This window comes from Phyllostomus discolor, chromosome 8 (genome assembly GCF_004126475.2).
Source record: "Phyllostomus discolor isolate MPI-MPIP mPhyDis1 chromosome 8, mPhyDis1.pri.v3, whole genome shotgun sequence".
NCBI classification, from domain to species: domain Eukaryota; kingdom Metazoa; phylum Chordata; class Mammalia; order Chiroptera; family Phyllostomidae; genus Phyllostomus; species Phyllostomus discolor.
Genome location: NC_040910.2, coordinates 5,297,297 through 5,317,262, shown reverse-complemented (window position 1 = coordinate 5,317,262; position 19,966 = coordinate 5,297,297).

Here is a 19,966-nt window from a genome sequence, read left to right as displayed (position 1 = left end):
TGGGGCCCTCTCACTGGAATTCTGTGATGGGCTTTGGGGACTGAAGCATGTCCAGTCATAAAGGTCCCTTTGCCCTGTCATTCTTGTAGCTGTCAAGAATGTGTTGGTTTGTTGAGAGGAAGCCGGTAAGGGGCAGGACTGGGGCGTTCCCCAGCCCCTGGCCAGCTTCCACCCCTCTTGGGGCACCGATACCCTCTCCTGTTGCTGTGTTACCAGGGAACCTCAGCTTCCGCTGACTGGGGTAGACTCTTTACCATGTCATCTGGGAAAATAAGATTAATATTCATTGGTGGTTGTTATTTTTTTCTCTTGTTTAATAGTCTGCAGAATATGGCTGGTGCCACCATTTGGCTTTGTATTATCTGCACCTGCACAGAACCTAGGCCTCATTACTTAGACCACAAGGGACACCGTGTGTTTGAACCCACAGGAAAGGAACCCATGGGGAGGGTTTTCCATGACGCTGGAAATGCCTGCAGCATGTAGCTGTGGGAATGTGCATAACCTTCCTTGAGGGGCGTCTAGATAACCTGCTTGGTGCAAATTCTCAGAAGGCAGAGCATTCAATTGTATGTGAAAGAAGTGGAAAGTTTTCCTCCTGGAATTTAAAATTTTGTGACACTCCCAAATCCAGTAGGAGGCAGAAGAAAGATTATATGAATTTGTGACACAAAACAAGTTTGCGTGTATCCCATGTCTAACAACACCCTTCGACCACCCAAACGCACTTCTTTAGCAAACGCTGGCTGGGAGAGGATGGGGCCCCTCCAGGGTTCGGATCCAGACACTTGCTGCGAGATGGGGTAATCGAATGCCTTCAAATGCTCCAGTTCTTTGGGGTACAGTTGGGCCGTGGTTTGATCGTGAATGTGCGGTGGAAGGCTCAGGTGAAGCTTACCTTGTGTCCTCCTGTCAGCAAGAATTTTTACGTGTATTCTTGTTTAGTCCTCTCCACATTCCTACATAAAGACATTATTATCTCTCTATTTTATGCTAAAGAAACTAGAGCAAAAAAAAAAAGAAAGAAAGACAAAATCTCCCTCACGTCACAGACCAGGTGGTGGCAGAGTTAAGATGTGAACCCGAGAAGTGTGTGTGTATCTGGGTGTTCTTAAATTCCATGTTCTACTGCAGAGGAACAGTTCAGGCCCTCAGGAAGCTTATGGTAGGTGTAATTCAGACACAGATATGCAGATCTGTGTCTAAAATCCAATGGAAGAAGACAGTTGTCTCAGTGGAGGTGAGGACAGGTGTTTTGGGGAACGTTCATTGAAGCCTGGTTTCCCAGGGGCTCCCTCCCTGTCTCTAGCCCACAGAGCGTCTTTACTGATACCCGTTCGTTAGCTCTGGGATCCCCGCAGTCTCTGGGGCCCACCCTTCCCTTCAAACCTTCGCTAGCTTTTGGCTTGGTTTCCCTTACTTCCCTCCCATTGGCTCGTACCCTAAATGTTTCCTTTTTGCCTGTCTCAGGAGTATACACATTTTAACGATTTCGTGTGATGGCTGCAACTTTTCCCGTTCCACTCGAGCCTGTCTGCTGGACGTGGGCTCTGCGGCCTGCCCTGTGCCGCGCTCCCCTCCTTGGCTGGAGCCCTCTGCCCTGGGCCAGTCATTCGAGTGGGCTCTTCGAGCGGCCTCTTGTTATTCAAAGTGTCTTTGGTGCAGCAATGTCACTGTCACCTGGGTGCTTGTCAGAAATTCAGAATCTCTGTCTTTACCCTAGACCTACCAAATCAGCCTCAACCCTAATAATATCCCAGGTTATCGGTGTCCGGGAGAAGCATTGGTTTGGAAGGTGAGGTCTTACTGGAGCATGGAGGGAGTCCAGGTTTACGGGGTGCTGTCAGGGAAGCTCACACAGCGGGGGTGGGATTTTGATGGTACTAAAGGAATGAGTCAGGATTTCCCAGGGAGGGAGGGAGAGAACCTGTATTAGCCAGGGTTCCTCAGAGGATAGAACCAATAAAGGATGCATATGAAGAGACTTATTAAAAGATACTGGCTCACATGATTTTGGAGGTTGAGAGGACCCAGGAAAGCCAACGGGATCATTAGAAGGCCAGGGAGTCTATGCCATGTGCTACCCACACTGGGGAGGGCCTCCTGCTTTGCTCTCTTGGCCGCTTTGAATGCTCTCTCTCCCAGAACCCCCTCACAGACACATTCAGAAATAAGATTTTGCTACACTGGGCCTCTGTGGCCCAGTCCAGCTGGGGCAAGAATTCGTGCAATAGCCTAATTGGGGAATGGCTAGTTCAGTTTTTTCTGGAGCATAACGTGAAAGACAGAGGTGGGTATGGAGGCTTTGAAATATACTTGCACGTTCTTTGATACTCTTCCCATCAAGTGTCCCTTGAATCTGGGTGGGCCTGTGACTGCTTTTTCCACAAAAGGACAAGGCAGTGGGGGTGTAGTGGGGGTGACACTGTTTGACTTTCAGGGCTGGGCTGCAAAAGGCTGCACAGCTTTTACGGGCCAGTGAAACCCTGAGCTGCCACGTAAGACGGCTGAGTGACCGAGGCTGTGTCTGAAGGTGTTAAGATTCACTGAAGGGTTTAAATTGGGAAATAACATATATGTAGGGCCATTGGCAAGGTAACTTAGTGAAAAAACTATTGTCATTTTTTTTGAAGACAACTTATAAGGTTTAGGGCTAGGAATGCATTATTTATGATGGAGAGAATAAATGTGAAAACAACTTTAGGAAGTGAAATTTGCAGGACTTAATTGGATCAGGGGTGTCCAACCCACAGCCCAGGGGCCACATGTGGCTCAGGATGGCTATGAATGCAGCCCAACACAAAATTGTAAATTGACTTAAAACATCATGAGATTTTTTTTTGTTTTTGTTAGTGTTTGTATATTCAATGTGTGGCCCCAAATAACTCTTCCTCTTCTACTGTGACCCAGAGATGTCCTGGTAGATGTAGGGGTGAGACAAAAGAGTGTATCTGGGTGGCTGGTCCTGTCATTCGTGACAATGGAAATTCAGAGAGCGGGGGAGATGTTTCATGGGAGGAGAATGAGTTTATGTCTCGTGACATATCCAGTCCGAGACGTATAGATGGCAGCTGGATTTTGATTGGTACCACAGTTTCATGCATTTATTTTATTGATTTTGTTTTTGAGAGAGGGAGAAGAGAGAGAGAGGGGGAGACATTGATTTATTGTTCCACTCATTGGTGCATTCATTGGTTGCTTCTCACATATACCCCGACCAGGGGATGGGACCTTGACATACTGGGACTGTGCTCTAACCAATGGAGCTCTCCAGCCCCGGCCCCAGGACTGCAGTCGCAAACGGGCCCTTTCACTCACGCTCTCTCTGAGTAACTGGCGGGGGCTGTCTGGAAGGCTGAGCTGAGCATTCTGACAGTGGTCTTGGCTTGATGGGATGAACAGGCACCATCCATGCTTGCTGTGTGCCTGGGACAAGGCCAAGGAGAGCGATTATGTGCCTGATGTGTGTTTGCCTGCCGTGAGAACAATGGTAGGGGGGGTCCTGGTGTCCTAATAGGGAGAGGTAATGGTAATCAAATGGCAAACACCAACATTTATCCCACTTGAAAACTTGCTACCTATTTTTTTTTGAGTATCATGAAGTCTGAAAAAATGTTCAAAGAGCCATCCTTGGTAATTACAAGAGCTGGCGAGGGTGAGGGGTGTCTTATATTTTAGGCTTCCTGCTAAGTAAAAGCAATGGAAAACAGTAGAATCGTGGAGTTGTGGAATTAGACAGGTATTTGGAGTCTGGCCATTCGGTCCTCTCATTTGACTGGGAAGGAGACAGAAGCTGGAGGAGATGTGTCTTGCCTAACTAAGATCACTGAACCTTTGTAAGCTCTGCAGTTGCTCGGAAACGTATACAATAGTTGTGCTCCTCAGGACAGAGCCAGTGTTGGAAGCTGGCCTAGCTGCACTGAGGTCACCTTGGCTTCCGAGGAACGAGGTCAATGGCACGGCAGATAGACGGACACGTGAGTGCCCGGGCGGAGGCAGGGTTCCCGTCTGCACTGAGGATATCGATTCCCACCCATGGCCGTCAGAGGCTGGGGGCCCAGAGGATACCTTGGAGTTCTCAGGGAAGGATGATAGATGTTTGGGAGATTTTCTAGGACGGCGGTTTTGGTAACATCTGTACCCTCAGAACTTAGGAAGAGCATGCACAAAAATGTGTTTTTGCCATTGTTTTCCATGGATTTAAGACTTAAGCTGTTTAACAGATTGTCTTGCTTAAGAAGTATGACTGCGTTTAGCTGACAAGTTGGATTTTATGAACTGATTGACCCCAGCTGCCAGCTGTCAAGGCCAGAGGATGTTCCAGATCGGCGGTCCCCGAAGACCTGGCGTTGATTGGTTTAGAGTAGAGAAAGGAAGATTTGGGGGGTGGAGAAAATATGGTTTCATAAAACTAATATGATTTTGAAAGTATTTGAAATACAAATATCCACTAGAACATAAGAAAAATCAAAATAATCCCAGCTTCATTCTGCCTGTGGGTAGTTCTAATGCTTTCCAAGCTTGTAGGTGCCCCCTGCATCTTTTATTGGGTTTGTATTGAATTTCTAACAGCAAAACCCTGCTCCTATTTAGATAGTGCAGAGGGTATGCATATCCTGACTGCTACGGGTTTGAATTATGTATATTGTTAAGAAGGAAATTATGTTTCAAATTCATGAAAATATTCTCCTTATTATGACAAAAGCCACCAAGCATCTATACGTCTTCAGAAAGACATGGTGGGAACTTTTTTTTTATTTATTTACTAGGCTGTGATCACTTATTTTTTAAAGATATATATATTTTTTAAGATTTTATTTATTTATTTTTAGAGAGGGAAGGGAGGGAGATAGAGGGAGAGAGAGAAACATCAATGCGCGGTTGCTGGGGGCCATGGCCTGCAACCCAGGCATGTGCCCTGACTGGGAATCGAACCTGTGACACTTTGGTTCGCAGCCCGCCCTCAATCCACTGAGCTACGCCAGCCAGGGCAGAACTTTTACGTGGATAAATTCTTGAGTGGTAAATTGGCAGTTGTTTGAAATTCAGTTTTTAAATTTTATTGAGATCTAAGCCTGCATTTGTGCATGCTATTATTATTAACAGTGCTAATAATGCTGTTGGTACCACCTTGAATACCTTGTGCCTTGTCTCCCATGGATGGTGCCTGTTTCCTGGAGCTGGAAAGGTGAAATGAGCTAACCCTTGAAAAGTGCTTATAATAGTACTTGTTACATAACTGATGCTCGTAAGTGCTACTGTTATTGAAAATCATCACAACGTGGGGATGATTTTACAAATGTTATTGGCCACGTTGGCTAATAAGCCTCTGAATTCATTGCTAAAGGGCAGCTTAGCTAAAAAAAAAGTCAGTGTTTGCCTTTCAGAGTTCCACCTGCTCAGTTCTTTAAACAGTGTGCAGAAAAGATCATTTACACGTGGTCTGTGATGAGGTTACAATATGTTCTTTATGCATGTAGACGTTTTCGCTTGTCGCTGTGTTTTGCGGTGAAAGTGGCCTTGGTACTGCTGGGTTTCTCACCCAGGCCCCGAGTTTCCAGGGGGGCAGCTCTGCTGGAGGCTGACGCTACCAAGGCACCAGTCAGACAACTAGTTATTGGGACTGGTGATACCTTCTTGTCTACCTGCCCTCCTATTTATTGCTTAAAGGGAGGTGGCCGTCTTTACCCATAAATCTACACGGCCCCGTGGGAAGAAAAGTCAAACCCTTTTGACAGTGATTTGGTCAAACAATGAGGGGCATTGTCAATGCTATTAAATGACCCACTCTTAAGTCCTAAAGGGAAAGCATGAAATGGCAGGGGTTTTTTTTTTTCCAAGAACAATTCCTATTACGGGAAGATTTCACCACATCTACTGAACAATAAGGAGGTGAAGAAGCCAAAGTATCTTGAGACCCACTCTGCACAAGAGAGTACCCCGCATTAAGTGAGATCTAGCATTATGTAAGTCAGTTGATATAAATCAATGATTGGCTGTTAAAAGGGTCTAATCTGAATTTTGTGATTCATATCGTAGTTGATGAAAGCAAAAGCAATGATGAAATCGTCAGAAGCATCAGGACATAATCAGGCCGGCATTGGTTCAAATTGAATCTTAGCCACTTTTTAGACTCGTGACCCCAAGTTTATTGCAAACTTCTTTGTACCTCATCATGTAGATACTAAATAATTGGTAGAGATTATTTTACTATTAGTAGCTAAGAAAGTCAAATTCTGAGTGTATGACTAAGTACTTTTTGTTACTTAAATATAATGTCTGGATTCAGTTTAAGCATACTCTAGCAGTAAAACCACAATATTTTGGAAAGCCAAGGTAGTATTTTAAATCTAAAACTTTCTCGTCTATCCTTTTGCCTTTTTTCCTCTCCTTTCCTGTGTCATCTCCTCTTTTCTCCTTCTCCTCTTCCTCCTCTGCCTCCTCCTCCTCTTCCTCCTTCTCTTTCCCTCACTCCATATTGGGGAAAAGGGTATTGGCAAGAAAAGGAAAATCACACCAACGAAGTACTGTCTATAGTGTAAAGGTCTTAGATGGAGTGATTTCAGGTAGGCACCATCAGGAGGACTGGATGACTCTCCTGCCCCTTCCAAAAATATTTCATGTAAGAAACATATAGTGAATTTAGACAACAAAGTGTGGATACTTACTATATGCAAAGGTATTATGCAAAGCAGTGTATATTCAGCAACTCTATCAAATGGGTCCGATGAAGAGATGAAGAAATTGAGACTTAGATTAAGTAAATTTCTAGGGTCACAAAACTGTAAACTAGAGAATTAGGACTCAAAGTTAGGTTTGATTCTGTGCCGTATCCACACTTGCCTTTCATTTGGAGACAACGAAGACCCATGAATGTTTTGGAATAGAGGAGGGGCAAGGTGTGTGAGGTGGTTTCGGAAGAGCAGGCTCTCTCAGGTGGGCGAGGGCAGACTGGGCGGGGGGGAAAGGCTGGCGGGCGGGGGTCCAGCCCAGCCAGGAGGTGTTTGATGTTGTTTGCGTGAGAGCAGATATGCGTCTGAGCCAGGGAGCTGGGAGCAGATATGCGTCTGAGCCAGGGAGCTGGGAGCGCACGTGGGAAGGAGGGGGCAGATGCAAGAGGAAGTTCGAAGGAACAGTGAATGAGACAGGCTTTGTTTTGTTTTTATTCCTCACAGGAGTGGAGAGAGATGTTCACTGGCACTTGTTGCATCTGAGAGACGAGGAGAGGAGTGGTACTGATAGTAACAGAAAAGTCAGGCTGTGTGTGTCGGGGAAAGAGAGAATGAGTAGGATTTAGATGTGTTGGATTTTCAGTGCATTCAACTGTCTCAGTGCATTCAACTCTGTCTCAGGCATCTTTTGTTTTTATGTAAATGTTCATACCCCAATTCAATCCCACGTGTAGTTTAGGTGGCCATAGCAACACAGAGAAGAGGAACTTTGGAAACGGGTCCCTGACTGACGGAGCTGCTGGGCACAGGGGAGAAACGCCGGGGGCGGGACTGGGGAGGTGAGCGGCCGTACCGCAGCTGTGGAAGCGCGTGTTTGGGAGACCCACTCACTGCTCCACAGAAGTGTCAGTTCAAGCTGGGAGACGGGGATGACACTCCAGGCATAGTCATGCAATTTAAAGGGGCCGCTCTAGGGGTATTATTATTGAAAATCCTGTTCTGTTTATGATTTCCATCATTTTCCCGGAGATGGTAGGTAGGGCTTCCTCCTGCCTGGTTCTTCCTCCTGCATGGTTTTCTCACATTCCCCGTGGCGGGGAATGGCCACATCCATGCCTCTCTGTTGGCATTATGCAACCAGGAATTCGATTCTGCTGTCTTATCTTGAAAAGATGATTCTAGGACCCAGCCAGAGGCCTCTTGCAGGCAATAATGCTGAACCTTAGGGAAATGTAAGTTAATGTTTAGCTTTGGGGGAAATTATGCTTTCTTCATTTAGAATGCATATGTAAATGAGTGATGCCAAGTGTTGGAAAACAGCCTCTTAGATTTTATGGGCTGCAGCAATGCTTTGGGGACCGCTGGAAGGCTTTGTGTGCGGCAGCGAGGGGGGCGGAGTACGGCACCTGCCGTGCCACGTGGACCGGCTTCCCGGGAGCAAGGCTTCGGGTGAGCGTGAGGACACGTGTTTCCTCCAGTCCCCCGAGGCCAGCCACACGCGTGCGGAGACCACTTATTTCATCCTCAAACAGTCATACAGTGATACTTCTTAACAGTTTATAAGAAGGAAAGTGTTTAAGTGTGATTTTTTAAAAAGGAAAACACACGGTAATGATGCCTCAGGAGACGCAATGAGCTGTGCTGACTTCCTGCCAGCACTTCCATTCTCGCTCGGCTGGCTTACATATCCCGCTTTCGGGGGACTGGGACAAGAATGAAATATTTCTTTTGTCGATTCTCCTTCCATTCTCTTTGTTTCGGGCAGAATGACATTCTTTATGTCAACACTAGCATTTCTTGAGCATCGGTGTCTGTTACCATGTGTGAAACGAGGTTTAATGCAATTCTCCTACAGCTCCTGACCCCCTTCTGCACACGTGCCTCTTACTGACTTTAATGACCTTTGTTCTGCGTCAAAGGAATTGTCCCGATTTCTGTGTTAATCTGCTTAGATCCACTGCATAGGAGCATTTTGCAATCCCTAATTAGGTCATTGGTCTGTAAGATTGGAGCATCACAGCCGGGTTTGCTTGGGTGCGTAAAATACACAGAGGTGTTATTAGGGTAACAATTTTCAGTAGGCTTTCGTTTAGCCAAGTGTGTATTTTTATAGTTCCATCCCAGTTGTGTCGTCGCCGCCAACAGTTGAGAACTGAGCTCAGTCGTGAGGAGCACCCCCAGCAGGCAAGCGTGAGGCCTCCGGTGCGGGCCCCGAGTCAGACCCTACCCCTGGAAGGTGCTCCCTCGGCGGGCAGCTCTGTTAGACGCCGGCAGCTACTTACCTGTGCGTCTGCTTCCTGCAACGCAAAGTCACAATCAAGCAGTGAATGTTTCTGTGGCTGTTGGGAATGGCAGTGCCTAATGGAGAGGATGTGGTAAATGAGTATGAACAAACAACGACAAAAACAAACAGGAGAATCTTGACCTTCCCGTGCTAACACTTCATTGATCACAGGTTTTCTCTCTGCAAGCAGCGCCTAATAGAGAAGATGTGGTAAATGAGTATGAACAAACAACGACAAAACAAAAACAGGAGAATCTTGACCTTCCCGTGCTAACACTTCATTGATCACAGGTTTTCTCTCTGCAAGCAGCGCCTAATAGAGAAGATGTGGTAAATGAGTGTGAACAAACAACGACAAAACAAAAACAGGAGAATCTTGACCTTCCCGTGCTAACACTTCATTGATCACAGGTTTTCTCTCTGCAAGTAGGTGGGGTGTGCATCCATTTAGGGCGCTGCATCAGTTATCGTGAAAGATTGCTACATTAGGACCTGCCTGTACCAAAAAATCATCCCTGACTTCAGTGGTTTAAAACAACAAAAATGATTTTGTAAAAAAAAGTCTGAGATGGCAGTGTCTGTGGTCAGGAATCCAGGAGTGGCCGAGTCAGGCGGCCTGGGCGTGGGTCCCTCCTGTGCTGGTGTGTGGTGGTAAGCGTGTGGCTAGGGCCTGAGATCTCTTGCAGGCTTCTTCACTCCTGCATCAGGCTGTGAGGGCTGAGGACCCCCCAGGTCTGGGGCTGGAACAGTGGGGTCTCCGTGGACATCCCTCTGTCCGCGTAGCCCCGTCATGTGATTTTTCCAATACGCCAGCTTCAGGAGAGTGGTCTTCGTAAACGTTAGCTCCAACCTCACAGGTTAAGTATCCCGGGAGAGAGAGCACGCAGGTGGAGACCCCATCCCCTGCCCGACCAAGTCTGGGGGGTCAGGGTCCCTTTCAGCAGAGTCTGTCAGTGGACGTTTACGAAGGTCTACCAGGTTCAAAGTGAGGGAGCGGAGACCGCACTTCCTGGAGAGGAAGGTGCGCATCACACTGTGAGAGAGAGTGTGGACTGGTGCATTCCTTCTGGAAAACACACCGTGCACGACTGCCCAGCCTCCTGGGGTTTTGGTGGTTGGCTGACGTGGGTGACTGACTTCTAAGACTCTGGCCCCAAACTCTCTGCTGCCCTGTGCTCATCAGAACCCCAGTTGTGAGACCTAATGTCCACGGAGGGTTTTTTTTAAAATCCTGCTTTTTGTCCCTGGATTAAACTGAATCATCGGGGAACTTCTCTGAGTCTTTATAGAAATGCTTTACCAGACTTAACCTTTGACCTTCCGCCCCTGGTGTGCACTGGAGAAATGGCCTTATAGAAAATCATGAGGGCACTGAAGACAGAGATGTTGGATCCTCATCACCCCCGACTGTACTGATGTTCCTCCCTCCGTTCTCATCCGCCCGCTCCCCTGAGTCAGAAGCCTGCGTGTGCTCCTCGACCGCACCCCTTACTTCCCATCTGATTCACCCCCGAGTGTTCGCGTTCACGCGCTTTCAAATCTGCACCCTGCTTTCCACGTACACCTGGGATGCTCTTCTGCAAGAAGAGATCCAAGCTCAGGTTTGGTCTCTCATTTTGGGTTAAAATCAGCGAGTTATAGGAAGGAAAAAAGAGCACAGTTGAAGTAGCATTTGTCATTGATTTTTTTTTCCATCAAATTTCTTAGGATCCTGAACCACAGGCCTCGTAATCATTGACCTGATATGATTACATTTCATGTTGAACTATCTCATTATCCCTGTTGTTTTCTGTAACTTCATCTCATTTGCATATAAGCTTTACTGATTATGACTGTAATTGTTTGGACTCTGGCACATAAGGCCGATATAATCATATTTCTTAGCTCATAGCACAGTGCCATCATTGATCCGTGCAAGGTTTACTTTTTCCTTTTTAAAATTTTTTTCATTTTTTCATTTTAATTGTTGTTCGAGTACAGTTTTCTGCCTTTTACCCCCATCCCAGCCCAACCCCCAGCCCTCCCCACCTTCCTCCCATTTCCACCCCCCTTGTTATTGTCCATATGTCCTTTATACTTGTTCCTGCAAACCCTTCACCATTTCCCTGAAATTCCCCCTTGCAAGGTTTATTTTTTAAAAAATTTACTTTCTGCCCATTTTCCACCTTGACTTGCCTGCTCCCTCCCACAGACAGCTACTCTAAGGCCTTCACTGTGCTCTTTTACTTTGAGATGCACTATTAAATGCTCATTGTTGCTTTGTGTACATGTATTTTACATTTACATAAATGATATTCTGTTATAGATCTTATTCTGTTTCTTACATTTAAACAGTTCATGTAGGATTATGTTTTTTTTTTTAAGATTTTATTTATTTATTTTTAGAGAGAGAAGGGAGGGAGATGGAGAGAGAGAGAGAGAAACATCAATGTGCGGTTGCTGGGGGCTGTGCTCTGCATCCCAGGAATGGGCCCTGACTGGGAATCGAACCTGCGATGCTTTGGTTTGCTGTCGGCACTCAATTCACTGAACTACGCCAGCCAGGGCTATAGTTTAATTTTAAACTTCAAGCTTATAACAGCTTGAAGAAGTATCAACTTTCTCCTTCCCATTGTGCTGATTTTGTGCTCATCTTTGTCTTTTAAGCCTATCATTAAAAAATAGTTATCTTTATTCCTAAGAAATCTGCTGTTGAAGACCCTTCCTATAAACTCTTTCTGGCCAAGGTCATGTTTACAAAGGACCAAACCCATGGTTCACTGAACTCGGGGATCTGGCTATTGATATCCAGAACTGATTTCAGGACGGTGTTGCACAAAGACTCTACAAATTTGTGCCTGGCATTGGAACTGCCTGTTTTTCTAATTATAGAATTAAAGCATCAGCAAGATGTGCTTATTCACTGTGACTCCTTACCACCCTCCTGACGGCCGGCATGGGTAAAGGGAGGTCATTTCCCGCTTTGGCTCGTCTCGGTGCGTATTGGCTGGCTTTGATTAGCAGCTCCGTGGAGCAATCTGAAATAAATTAGTATCAATGGAATGGAAATCTTAGTGGTTTAAGTATCACTGTTGTGTACACAGGACGTCTGAAACCCTGCATTCCTCTCCTGGCTGCGTCTCCTTGCTCACGGCCTTTCCAAGCTTCTGTCAATAACGTCCTCAGTAGTTGACCGCTTGCGGGAGGAGATCTGGAAATGCAAAAAAAAAAAAAAATTCCAGCTTTTAGATAGAAGCATCCTTTTGTTGACCGGCTGAAAGTTTAGGTCTCGGTGGGGTCCACACTGAAACCGATTTGAGCCTTAGGTCAAGATGAAATGTTCTCCCTGTTCCTCTTACTCTTGAGTGGTAGAATGCCACGTGCACTGAAGTGGTTAAATGCTACTGTCGTGCATTTGTATCATCCAGACAAACAAGGCGGGTACTACTTAAAGACTTGGTGGGTAGCATATGGGCAGAATCAAATGGAAACGCACTGTCTTTTTGGTCTCGTACTTGGCAGGGGTCTACTCAGAATAGGTAGGAAAGGCAGACCAGTGGGCACAGATGTGGCATTGTCGCCGTGACTCCGTGGTTGGACTGTGCCCTCTCTCTTCTCTCCTTCCCCTCAGGCCGTGTTCTGTGCCCTCTCCCTCGGTCGGGCCCTTCCGCCTGGCACGGAGCTCTGCAGAGCCATCAGTGGGCAGAGGCCTGGTTAGAATTGCTGATGGCAAGGATATTTGCTCGCAATCAGAGAAGCCGTCAACACTGGGCTGTGGGCAAATGAGAAGCTGATGCGAAGGAGAGGGGTCCTGTGAGTTCATTAATGCTCCTCTTACTCAGAAAGCAGGAGGCCACTGGCAAGTTGGGAGACGCAACCCCCTCACCCTGCCCGTTCTCTTGCCAGGAAAAACACAACCTTTGGAGAGCAGGGGCACAAGAAACTGCTGGCGTAAGACTTTTCTGCGCCTGCTGGCACTCGGAGGCCCCGCTGCTGTGTGGTTAGTCTTGCTGCTCATTCTTGGTCTCGGTGCGCGTGACTTTGGCCTGGCTTGTCTGTCACGGCGCCAGGGCTGCTCAGCGCAGGAGGACCCGAGCACACGGGCTTGCTCCTGAGGTTGCTGCAAGGGCTCTTCCTCTCGGACGGGAGCAGAAACAACTCCGGAAGGCTTCTGGATTTAAACCGAACTTCCCCTGTATCACAGCAGTCTGTTTTTTTTCCCCTAAAACAACAGCAAGGACCATCGTCCAACGGTAACTAAAGCAACTTAGGTCTCGAGGCGTAAGCTTAGGTTGCTTTCAATTTAATTTACATTGTGTCACTTTGTTTTTTAAGAGGTTTGATGATATCTGTGTGAACTGTGCAACCAGTGAGAGATGGGCTCGTTCTCAGATCAAGACGGGAGGCATTTTTCCCCAGGAAAAGCTACACAAAACACAGTGTAAACACTCAAATTCTTCAGTAATCCGAATCACCCCTTATTAGAATTTTTTAACTCTGTAATTTTATAAGAAATAGGTGAAAAGACAGTACATGCCTATCAATGAGGACTTTGTACCAAACCCGCATAGCCTCCAACTTCATGTCAGCGAAGCTCTCCCTCTATTTCTTCATCATTGTAGCCCCAAAGTGACTGATCCCCAAAGTATGACCCTAGGGACCATAAGCATCTGAGTCATCAGAGATTGAATTATACTCTCCGACCTGTAGTTAATAAATCAGGAAAATAGACAAATGCCTTTATAAACATTTTTGATCCAGGGGGTTGAAATAGGAAGGATTTTTCTATTCAGTTATGACTTGGCCAGAAAAACCCAATGACCTAGAACATCCCCTTCCCAGAGAATTCCAATCAATTGTGGTTTTGAAGTGTTTACAGGGGGTTCCTGTTGCACGAGCCACGTGGGGTCGTATGGGGGCAGGGCCGTAGCCTCATGGGCCAGGGAACCCAAGTCTGAAGGCGCTAGCTTAGTTCCCCAAAGGTAAGTGGGACTGAGCTTCGCCTCTGGGGTCAGGCCCGTGGGTGTATTAACCCCCGAGCCCTCGCCTCTCCCTCCCCACCGCGCCCCGCCCCCCCTCGCCCCGCCCCCCACCCCAGCAGGAGGGAAATACGGAGTCTAGTCCCGATTTAGGCTCCTTTGGCCTCCTTTTTCCAGGACTCCACATTTTCTCTCCCTAGACTACTTTCTATAGAGATATTAAACCCCCGATGAAGGTTGTGTTAGAAACCCAGTGCCGGCTAATGTTCCGAGAAAATTATTCTTTTGAAGTTTGACCTGAAACTCCTGCTCCTCGTCGATGCAGGCAGGGGAAGACGGGAGACCCGTCTCTGACGAGGGTTTGCTCAGAGCCGGGGGAGCAGCGTGCATCCTCGGCGAACACGTACAGAGCTGAAAGCAAAGCCAGGCGAGCAACGAGCTCGGGCCTGGAATTGTGTGTCTGCTAGTCATTTCCCATCCGCATGTCTCGAGAGTGACAGCACGCTTGCTCTCCGGCAGTTTTTTTTTTTTTTTTTTAAGATCAGTGTAGAGTCGAAGCAGAGTTTTAACTTTTGGTTTTTGTTCTTATTTCAAGATTTTCCTTTTTGCCTAAATTCAGCCGCGCGGCTGACGCACAGTGACCCACTGGAGTCAGGGCAGCACCCGCTCTTCCTCTTGCCGTCCGAGTCTCCGCTCCGCTCGGAGAGGGGCGCACTCCTGCGAGGACAGAGCACGCTCTGCAGTTCTCTGTTTTGGAGGAAAGTCATCCAGGCAGAACCCGGTTGTCAGTCAAGATGTTTGTTTTGGTTGGCAACCAGCATGTTTAGTCTGAGAGGTAGGGGCTTGGGGCTCGAGGTACTCAGGCCTGCAGATGCATCGTCTCCGGACCAAGGAGCGCGAAGGCTTCTGGTCTCCGTCACGGAGTTATCTGATGTGGACCTGCTCCGCCGGACTGCGTTAGGAGTGTGGCACGTGCCCGTCGTTCTTGCGTCCCCAGCAGAGTTGGAGGGCGGGGTGAGGAGAGGGAACAGCGTTTGGGAGACGTGCTGGAGCTGTGCGCGGCGGGGGGCGCACTGGGTCCAGACACGCCCCAACCCTGACCCTTCCCCCAGCGCTTCCTTCGCGCGTCCTGGGTCGTGTTCCTGCCACGTTCCTCTCCGTTCAGCGAGTCTTTATCGAATCCAAACCCCCATTTCTTCAGGTTCGGTTTTCTTCATCACGAAAATGGAGATAAAAGTATCTATTGTTGTGGTTTTCGTGGTAATTGAGTGACGTGATCCCCATAAGCACTCAGTGCCATTCCCGGTAGAGAGAAAAAGCTTAATGATTGTTACCTGACTATTTATTTTAACTCTCTTGACGGTAAAAGACTGATGTGTAGCAATGAATGGCATAATTAACTAAAATTATTGTTATTAGTTTTAAGTATGCTTTTCTGTACAAGTGATCTCTAAATGGAGAGTCGGAGGAGGACAAAGAGTGAAAATTTACATGAGAATGTTTTTGACTGAAGTTTCCTCTGGGCAATATCTCAGTCTCTCCTGCTCTCATGGAGACTCTCCCTCACTAAAAGGAAGCAGGAGACAGGAGTTTCCTCGTTTTGGAAGTGAATACGGTCAGCAGAGGGGAGGGTCTCTGAGCAGAGGGGGTACACCGTGACCCAGAGCCTGGAGGGGTTTGGGCACGCAGGGCCTGCTGGGAGGAGCCAGCCGAGATGCCCAGAGGGGAGCTTATCTGAGGTTCAGCTGAAGACTCGCCTCCACCTTGGTGTGAGGTGGCTAAGAAGGGGCAGGTTGCTCCAAAGCGCCATCCGCGGATGGTCAAAAGTTGTTTTTAGACCCAAGCCCTGAAGAGATTTGTGTTTCCTCTACCCATCACCTAAAAATGAAAACAGCAGTACATCTCATAACACAAAACACGATTCCTGGAAGTGAAATGATGTTTGTTTTCTGGGCAGACTAAGGGGAGACGAATGTTATTCTTGTGCGCCCTTGCCTTGCTGGTGTCCAGAGTGTGTGCGTGTGGGCCACCCGTCGAATTAGAAGACAGCGTGACTCCCAGTCTTGAAGACCAAGATCATGCAGAGACGGCTGTCTTAGTTTGCAGTCCTCAGCCTGTCACGTCTAGGACCCCCTACCACATAAATGACTTGCATTCAAACCCTTATCTCAGGGGCAGCTTCTAGAGGAGCCCAGCAGGAGGCAGTGTGCACCCAGAGAAGGTACGAGGAAGTAGCCCTTGCGGTTGGGTCGCTGACCTGCCAGCTAGGGGCAGGGCCTTCACCACAGAGGAGAGGAGTGCTGGCAAGGACTCCTGGAGGCCTGTCCTGTCACCGTCACTAATGCTGCCCCCGGTGTGCGCTGGGATGGGGTACAGGTGGGAGGGGATGCACTAGCTCGTGCAGGAACTCTGCACTTGGAATATATTAGCGGCAGGGGTGACGATAAGGCCCATGTAGCTGGGTGGCTACTGGGAATGGTCACAGAAGTCTGCAGGAAGGCTGTGCCAGGCTCAGGACAGCCAGCTGTTGCCTTCAGACCTGGTGTGAAAGCCAGAAGTTTTCTGTGATAGTTTTTAAAGAGAACCGTATCTCCAGGAGCCAGAACACAGCTGTGCTAAGAACCAGGCTGGAGATGTAATTGTAAGAATAGAGCAATTATAGGTGAAGCTGCATTCATAGTCCTGGCCACTCTCCTCCACCAGCGATGCCCTTTTCTCCTCCTGTGGGTTCTCGTTGCATAGATGAATAATAAGTCTCGGCATGACTTGAATTGGGAGGTGTTACTATGCTCTCAGATGAAAGGAATTATGCATCAAAACAACTGGATCTAACTAACGTGCTTCTATGGAACCTTGGTGGTGCTAGAGCGAGAAGACAGAAGACCACACTGAACAGGGCAGACTTTATTAGGCGAAGGAAGCTCTTCTGTATAGCTCAGGGTTTAATGCCTTGGCACGGACACCTGGACCTGGTTCTAGTTCTCTTCCTGGAGTGGCTCCTTGACCCTTGAAAACAATGATGATTTATAGTAATTGGGGTGGACATGTCAGATGTTTTGACAGAGTAGTAACAGTGGGACAAAAGGCCCAGAGAGATGGGCATGTTAGAAGGGATTTCAATATTTGAGACCCGAGTCCCACCAGCTGGCTGTCCTCTGTGAGGGTGAGTGATTGCTTCCTTCGCTGGAGTGATAGCGAATGGCAGTGGGGGAAGGAGGGGGCGCCGACCCCATCAGGAAGCCCAGTGCAGCCGTCCTCTGTGGACCAGGGTGGTGACAGGCACTGCTGTGGGACTGTGCTCTGATAGTGGGGAGGGTGACTGGGCCCCAGGATGGCAGAGCCAGGGCCGACACTTACTGTCAGAGGAAAGGTGGACATAAATAGCGTGACGGGCCTCTTAGCAATGAGGCTAGGATGGCGGCTAGGATGGCTGCTAGGTGCCCTTGACTCTTAGGGATCTATGGGAATAGCTAACATGCCATACAGGTCCTGGGAGGGAGGGAGATGGGCAGCCAGTCTGGACATTGCTGGATTGTGCAGTAAAATAAACGAGCAGACAGACCGACAAAGACACTGTAGGTTAGCAGAGGAACAGCAATGGGGAGAATGCCATTCTTCACCCAGGTTCTAGATGTGACCCAGGTTTTAGGCCCAGAGCCTCTTGGATGAGGGGTATTAACCTGCACATCAACATACTCTGTATCAGTGTCTTTCTCTGTTTTACTGCTTTACTCCTATTGTTGGCTGCGATCACCCACAAAATAAGTAACTTGTACTCACATCCCTGTTCCAATGGTGCTTCTGTGAACCAGCCACCTGAGCAAAAGGTACCTTCATTGTGTGTGTGTGTGTGTGTGTGATTGTTTGTACTGAAGGACTGGTAAGAGTCCATGCATCCATGTGTCCTGGGCGATGCTGGTCATCCTATCACATTGACATAGACATTATTATGCGCTTACCCAGAGTTTCCCTAGCTCAGGGGCTGTGAACTCAGATGCACCCAGGAAACTGTCAGCTAAGGGAGCCGATGGGACGTAGCGGGACCTCTGGCCAGCCAGAGGGTGCATGCCAGTTGTTGGCACTCCTTCCGGGCGTGCTCTCCTGGAGAAATGAGGAGCCTGGTTTTTATGCAAAATCTTGTAATTCTTAAATGTTGGCAACTAGAACCAAATGACGAAACTCTCCCTAGGTCTTCGGTGGGACGCCGTCCAGGGAGCCAGTTGCCGCAGCTGCTGGCCTCCTCCAGTTCGACTTTGGGCAGACCCTCGGGCACTGTGCTTTGGGTGGGGTCGGCTTCTTCTGCATTTTATTTTTATATTATAGCTCAATGTAGAAGTTTTAATTTAGTGCAGAAAATGAAATGTATTTTCTTATTTTGTTTCTCATTCAGGGTGTCAAAGCCAGGAAGTCAAATTTAGTAGAAACTGTCACATAGCAACCCACGTACGAGTTCGCTGTACATTCTCGGCCTGTATGCTGGCCCTCGGAGAGAACAGACTGGATCGCGGCTCCCAGGCCCCTGGGAATAGGGTTTAAGAAGCGGTGATTTAAACCTCGGCCACCAATATGAGCTGTTGTTACACTGTAGGACGTGAGTAAAATTAGGCATCACAATATAGACGTACTGATGACCAACTGCCAAAACCCAAGGGGTTAGAATCAGAGCAGGCTCCTCCTTCTGGTTCTGCAGTTTTAACTGTGGGTGGGGGTACCGGGGTGTGACAGATTCTCCTCCCCCACTTTGAATTAGAGCGTATTCCAGAAATTGCTGGTGTACGTTTTCATACTTTCCATAAGTGAAAGTATTTTCGATCAAGGATACGGGGATCGCAGGCAGCTCTAAGCTTCAAAATCAAAATTGTCGCAGCCACTGGGTGATGCGGGGTCTCTTACGGGAGGAACCGGTGTCCCTTTGCCTGTTCCTCGCTGTACAAGGGCTCTTCAGTAGGAGGATAATGCAGGCCACACATATAATCTTATACTTTCTCATAGTCACATAGAAATATGAAAAAGAAGTGGATGAAAACACTTTTAACAATGTGTTCTTTAACTCAATATATCAAAAACGTCACTTTAACATGAAACACACATAAACTGTGTTGATGCTATTGTGTGCATTCTTTTTTCACACGAAGTGTTTGGAATGTGGGGTGCGCTTGCCGCATGGCACACACCTCAGCTCGGACGGGCCGTGTGCCGAGTGCTGGATGACCGCAGGGGCCTGTGGCCGCAGCGTTGATCAGCGGCCTCTTGTTCTCTGTATCGCCAGTCACATTCCCCCCGGAGACTGTGAGCATCTGTTATTTTATTTTTGCACCAAGGGCATTACCACGTGGTGTTTTATGTCAAATAATAATATGTGCCACTCAGTGAATGTATGTCTGAAAGGCGTATTGTGAAGTCCTTACGTTAACAAACATTTTATTTTTGAGCCTATAAGCAAGTGGATGGGAGGGGCTGACAATGCTCTAAATCTCGCCAATAGTGACAGATCCGTGGTAGCTCTCGAAGGAGGGGAAGCAGCATTTTCACGGGTTGTGTGGCGAGGAGGGCTTCCTGACTGAATTTTCCCACAAGGCCGTAGGTTCCTCTCCCATGAGTTCTCCAGCCAGGCGGTTTAGGAGCGTGCACAGTACGGCTTGAGAGGGAGTGCTTTGGCGAAGGGATGTAACAGGTGGGCAGTACAACGTTATTGGAAGGAACAGAACAGACTTAATGTCAGGGAGCCTGGATTTGAGCTCTCCATCCTTGTGGTGGTGACTTTTGGGGTATTAAACCAAGTTCTATTTTCTGACGCCATCTCTAGGGATTGAGTTATAATGGGTGTCAAACAAAAGGTGTGATGGTTTGCCCCAATTAATTTGAGAAGGGACAGGTGAAATTCTTGGGAAAAATAACTAGTTTTGACGACCGCCTGTCGTTGCCTTCTAGCTCGAGGACCACGGGTGTGCTGTTTGCACTTCAGTATCGCCCGCATCTCATTTGATTGCTTCCCTGGAGCTCTTGGCGGCAGAGGGGGCCTCACTGCTCCAGCCCTAGCGTGTTGGCCTTAA